We start from the raw sequence: 7,170 nt of genomic DNA, 5'->3' as shown, positions 1-7,170 counted from the left end.
AAGTTGCTCGGGGTCTCATATTTTTGCAATTGCTGGAGTACGCTCGGCCACCAAACGCTATCAAAGGCAGAAGATATATCAAACAGGAGGAGCATAACATACTTCTCCGCCCTCTCTTCAACGTCACGGCGCACTCTCAGTAAGGCGTCTACGGTTCCTCTGTCTGAGGACAAGCTACTGAACCATAACTCACACAATAAACCTGGTGATCTCGGACACATAATACTGCCTCTTATCCGAAATATATAATCTCTTCAGGCCCCTCTTCAATTGCATTCGCAGTGCAGTAAAAGTTTTCTTTGTCCATCTTGACCTCAAACCCACGCACCCATGAGGCTTAGAAAAAAAACCAAACAATTTTTTGAAAAAATAGTAAATCTTTGAAGAGCTACGTATATAAAAGTAATTGTTGTACTGAGCTCATTTCGGTTTCAAATAGCAGTAAACTTAGGATTAAAAAAAAATGTTCCTTTAGCCTCCTAGGTTTGGCCAAAAAAAAATCGGAGCACTTATTATTCGTAGCATTTAAAATCTAATTAAACATATAGATATATTTATTAATCAAATAGTATAACATATTATTTTCAGGTGTACATTGAGTCACTCCAGTGAATATTAATTATAAGTTGAAGACGGCAGGCAGCTTTAGAGCTCTTTGGAGTCAGAATTCGAAGCCGCAATTTAATTAAGCACCAGAATCAGATTTCGAAGATGACTTACTCCCGATAGTGAATCGAGACAACTTCGCCCTAAGCCCTCCTAAGCCAGCCATGTGTTAATATAAGTAACTTACTTCAAGATATGAATTAATTTACTTTGAAAATGTTTTTTTAGGAATTACTATACTTTATAATTCCTCAACTTAAGCTTTTTGATTTTTAATCAATTAGTATGTACCTTATTTTGTTTTATTTAATGTTATACTGTACTTGACTGAAAGATTTTTACATTAGAACTTATTATATCTAAATGGTTTTATTTACGTTCGGGATCCAAATGAATTCCATGGAATGGCTACTGTATTTTAAATTCACAGCAAAAATCAACACGCTTGATATCCACGGTCTTGGTTCTTACTTCAATAATTATAATAAATTAAAATATAGTTGGTCCTTAATTCTAAATTTTTACACTTCAAGTTTATATCAAGAACAAGCTCTTTAACGAATTACTAACTGACAATCAGTTACTAAATAATTTACTGAAGAAGTAACTTGTGAACGTTCTAGTGTCCTATTTTTAAAATAATTTTTTTTTCTTGACATCTTCAATTCGCTTAAACAAATGTTTGAATTAGAACTTTAATGTAGATATATAATAGATAATATATACATAATATAGATATGTAACGTTCTAGTATCCTATTTTAAATTTTTTTTTTCCTTGACATCTTCAATTCGCTCAAACATATAGATGTCTTAAACATATAATCTGAAGTAAATCTTGAAGGTAATATATAATTTAAAAAAGAAATAACATTTTAAAAAGGGAAAATAGTATTTTTTTCCATTAGGAATTTTTTTATATTTCACAATTAAATTCAATAACGAGTTCATGATAGGAACAAAGAGAGAAAAAAATAAGTACCGATCTTTTTTCAGATGTAGAAATACTTCTAAAACTTTGCTTCATTAGTTTAGGATAACAAACATTTTATTTATTATAATTTAACTCATACTACTTTTGTTTGTTAAAATGCTCTTGAAACTTATCCTCTTGCTTTATCATTCATGCGTTAAAAAAATAAATTATCAGAATCAATTATTGAGAAAAATTTTATCCAGAAAAAAATATCTTAATATAGTTGTTCATTAAAATGAATGGTGTTTAAGAATCACATTCGTAACCAAAATTAAAAAGAAACGTGAAACTGCCTCACCTATATATAAACCAATTATTCAGATACGGTTGAAAACAATTGAAGATATTCCTTAAATCAGTGGACAGAAATATTGCATTTCATTATTGTATTACTGTACCATAACTTACAGAAACAATTTTAATTTCTTTCAAATCAAAAATAGAAACAGAACATCTCAATTTGTTTAAGTCCAATATCCCTTTTTTTGTATCTATTTTATGTATGTTATTTTTCATTTTTCGTTAATTTTAATATTTTGGTTAAAATTAATGTTAAAATTACAATGGGAATTTAATTTTTTGTCTTTATTCAAATATATTCATACAGTCCACTATTAAATTATTTAAACTCTAATACAGTCCACTCATTCTCAGTCATGACCAATTCTAAATCACTTTTGATCATGGGTATTATTTAGTTCCAACTAAATTACCCTGAAAAATAATTAAACAGCTACTTTTCCTTACAGAGACTGGTCCTTTTTTCAGTTTCTTTAAGTAAGTTCGAGGAATAACAATAATAATATTAATACGAGAAATATACTTTAACAATAGAATAAAACTGATTAAATAGTATTTACATGATTTGTTGTCTATACTAAAATTACTTTGGATTTTATCATCCATGACTGATACAAATTACGAACAGGATTGAAATTTAAAAAAAAACCTAGATAAATAAATACGTCAATTAGGTTTTTAAAAGGATAATGTTTTGTTTTAACTCCTATCAATTATTTATAGCAAAATATTTTGATGTACAAAAGTGCATAATAAGGATTCCAGTGTCCCTCTCTTTAGGGGAGTATTTCAGAATATTCGAGATCGGTAGACATGAGTCATCTCTAAAGCAGGAATGCCTTGGCACTTGGCCAAAGTTAGTGACGCGTCTATTTACTACAGATCCCCATGAGAGGTCAAGAATGGAGAGTTGAACGCCAGAAAGAACAAATTGAACGTATTATTTCATTAACAGATAAGTTAAATTTTATGTGTTTAGGGGATACATGGTTAAAATAAAACACAAGAAAATATTTACTGATAGTTAGTCATTTATACTGAAGAATAAGTTGATTATTCGTAAAAGACACAAAATAACTCCACACATTCCAATATATCAAACAATAAATATTTTATGTATTATTATTTTTACAGGCACCGTTTATGGATAATAAATAATAATTAAGGAGAATAGAAATGATTTGTAAGATCATAAATATCTATATGTAAATACGCTTGCAATGTTATTCAATATAACGCAGTCGTTTTCAATCAGACATTTGCAGGGTTTCCAATATAAGGTCCTATCTTTTTTGCTCTTGACACACCTCTTATATCGAAAGCGCTCTACTGTTCAAACTTTGAAGGTCAAGATAAAATATTTCTAAACCATGGTAATAAAATAAATAATTTGTAACAAAGTCATAACCTTTTTAAGTAGATCTTGATGTTAATAGTGGTATTCAGTTTAATTGTTTAATGGAGAAAAGTGTTATAAATTTAATATTAATGCATTAAAATTACACATTTTTACTGTCTATTTGAGCAATTAGCCTAAATGGTAATAAACTATTTTAATGAATGTAATGAATCAATTTTAAGGTTGCCTTCTTAATTCCAAAAGAACCGAAACGTCGGAAAGGAATTAAAATATGTTGATAGAATAGAATCAAAAGAATTTATATTTTTATTATAGTTAACTCAATAAAATAATGAAAATATCTTATATGAGAAACTAATAAATAGTATTTATATGTAAATATATTGATTGTTGAAAGATAGTCCGAGAAACGTTTAATAAAGATACATAATAGTAAAGATCTTTACTATTATGTATCTTTATTAACCGCTACCCGGGTTGTCTTCCTACAATCTAGGACATACAGTCAACTATTAATCTTCCAATATAAGTATACTGGTTTTAAAATTCAGTAGTTGAAACAAAAATCTGTTCGTTATACCTGTCCTTCCATGTGCAATGTTACCGAATGGGAATCTTATGATTGGAAATTTTATTTCAGAGGTTTCAAAGTAAATATATTTAGAAGAAAGCAAAGCTCATAATGTAGTGGTTATATCTTTACCATTCCCTTTTTTAATTATAATTAATTTTTATATCTTTCCATTTTTTAAACTGTTGTTTAGATTTCTTTTTTTTTAATTTTGCACAAAAATTAAAGATCACCCCATGCTGCTCGTTAGTGCATCATGTTCAAATCGACCAATTTAATATATATTTTATAGGTTTTAATAAAACGGATACAAACTTTCTTTCATTTGTTGATTTAGTAATAATTAATTATATACCTTTTGATAATTTATCAATTCTAACACTATATAAGAAACTATACCGCTCATATTCTGTAATTAACAGTTAAGTTTTAAAATATCTTCTGTCGGTCATTGTTAATGATTAACCACACCAGCAAGTAATGGTCTTATAAATGTATAAGGTACAGTACCAAAAGCCTAAATTAGAAAAATAGTTTTCTTAAACCGAAGGTAAGCTATTACACTGCCATATTTCTCATCCAAATTATTTTATAAAAAGAACTTTGATAGTATAATCCTGAGATAGTAATACCGGCCACAAGTGTACCCAATTTTTATAAAATTCCGATTCTTGAATACGGGGTATAAAAAATTCTGCATTTGTCCAAGGAGTGGTACTTTAAGAACATATCTAATGAAGAACACTCACTGCCTTACGATAGTACTAAATTTTTTTTTATATTGCATAGCAAAAAAATATTGTGATGAAAATTAGAATTTTTTAGCGTTTTTTACTTTCTTTGAAAAGCTGGTTCATACTTTCACTAGCGATATGAATTTTATCGTTAAGGCACTGCAAATAATTTATCGGTTATTGATGAATTCAATTAATATTATTATCTCTGGAACAACACTTCATAGCGATCGTTGTGGTTCTCTTATTCATGGAAGATAGACTTACATCTCCTTTCTAAGCACGTCTTGACAGGGCTAAGTACTGGTCCTTGTACAATGCTGTGTATTTATACGCTTCTATCCTCTGTAACATGTTTCGTAACAGTGAATCCCACCACCACCAAGCATTTGAGGTGCACCAGTCACGAACAGGAATGTCTTAGTAACTGCTAATTCGATAATGCGAATGGCGAATAAGTACAGACTTCAAAAAGAAGAATGTAATTTTTAAAAAAATGGTAGAAATTATTAAATAATACATTAAGATAAAAACTAATTGGACAAACCGTTGTTACACTCTTTGACTCATATTTAATGAGTTTTAGCAAATCGTATAAAAAAAAAAAAAAAAAAATAATAAATAAACACTGGACCTTCTATAACCAGTTTAAAGAAATTTAACTCTTCCTAATTTTTTATTAGAAACATATTACAAAGTATTTTCAAAGTAATGATAAATTTAATTTTACAACTGTATTCTGTAATGCCTGGAAGAAGATAGCATCCAATTAACTTTGATAAACTAAACTCGTACTAACATTTAAAAAATGCTATTTGTTCAATTTTAGATTTATCGAAAATTAAAATAGTTATTATAACTTATCAAGAATATCAAATTCGCACAAAATATTCAAACTCTGTATTTACATTCCATGAAAAAAATCCGACCAGATATGACGTTATAATATTTAAAACAAAGTATTTATTCATTAATTTTATGGTAAGTAAAAAAAGAATTGTAAATTCATTGTCACCTATGAATAAGTCAGGATATATAGTTTAATAATAATATAATTGTAGTTAAAATATAATATCGTTAAAAAAAAAAAAAAAAAAAAAAAAAATACTAAAAATACACAGAAAATTTGTGCTAAGATAAAATATAATTTTTTTTCTTACAAATACCAATCTTTTTATGTGATCCTTCTTCTCCAAGGCTTAGTTTCTAAAATTGTCATAATATGGCATTAAATAATAAATATAATTACTTAATTATTTTTAAATTAAATTTAAGGTCGTATAAATGATTGTCTTGCTTAATTATTACATTATGAAATGATACGATTATATTATATGATTATATCTACAGTTTTCTTTTTTTTTTTTTTAAAGTTTATGAAAAGTACCTTTCACTTTAGTTCTTAAATTATTCAATTAGGACACTGCGATAAGTAATATAAGTGTTATATATGAGAATTGATTTTGAAATATACTGAGATTCAGTATTACGATCAATAAGTATGAAAAAGTAAAAAAAATAAAATAGAAATAAATAATTCATGATTATTCATAAAAAAAAATAAATAAATAAAAAAAAAAATTAAAAGAGAAATTAATGTCAATATAGCTAAATGTTTTTTTGGTATTTTTTTAGCACATCAATGTAATAGATATAGATATGTAATCAGTCATTATTAGTTGAGTAGTTTACCTCAACAAGAAGAACCTGACTAATTTTAGACGTTGTTTTGAGTCACATAATCGAATAATTTCCTTGGAATAGAGACTTCGAAGAAATAATTATTGATTCATATTAGCCCTTGGCCCACATGATGCTGAGGCGGTGATGTGGCGTTTGGGCTGTAAATGAGAATCATAATTCCGACATTCCAAAAGCTACGGATACATCAACTTAGAAATAAGCCGGAGACTTCGGTGTCGGCTAATAGTTAGGTAGTTTGATTAGCCTCTGTTTTAATAGTGTGAATGATTTATCTATAAAATACAGACACAACCCACAATGAAACCTGTGTAAAATTAAAGAAATTTAGTGTCAACTTTTTAGTTACCGTAATAAAACATTCCGATATTATAGCACTGATGGAATACTGCAAACGAACAACGTGAGGGGCTTTCGGGACTAACCTATTTTGAAGTCATATATCAACTGGTCTATGTACAATTTTATTAAAATTTAATTTACTTTTTATTTAATTCTTTTTGAAAAACGAAACTTCCATTTTTGTTTATATTCTACGAGAACTTTGATTATTTACGGAACATATATAATTTTTGTAAATTGTAAGTATCCTACTAATATGCATTTTATTTTAAACTTTCATTTTTATCACTACACTCCGATCCACCTATTTCCCTGACCCTTGGAAAATGTCTATAATAAAAATGTTTCCCAAACCCTCCAAGCCACTTGAATATCCATTTTTCTACCGTCCTATTTCGCTCCTGCCAATTATGGGCAAACTCCTAGAAAAACTCTTATTAAAACGCCTCTATTCAATCCTGGACTCATATCATGTTATTCCTGACCACCAGTTTGGATTTAGAACATCTCATTCTACCATACAACAGAGTCATCGAGTGGTTGATGTCATATCTTCCACATTGGAGCGCGGTATGTACTGC

Source organism: Halyomorpha halys, unplaced genomic scaffold (assembly GCF_000696795.3).
Source record: "Halyomorpha halys isolate HHAL.00 unplaced genomic scaffold, Hhal_1.1 Scaffold266.1, whole genome shotgun sequence".
In the NCBI taxonomy this organism is placed as follows: domain Eukaryota; kingdom Metazoa; phylum Arthropoda; class Insecta; order Hemiptera; family Pentatomidae; genus Halyomorpha; species Halyomorpha halys.
The sequence above is the reverse complement of the archived record's forward strand: the minus strand, read 5'-3'. Positions refer to the sequence as shown.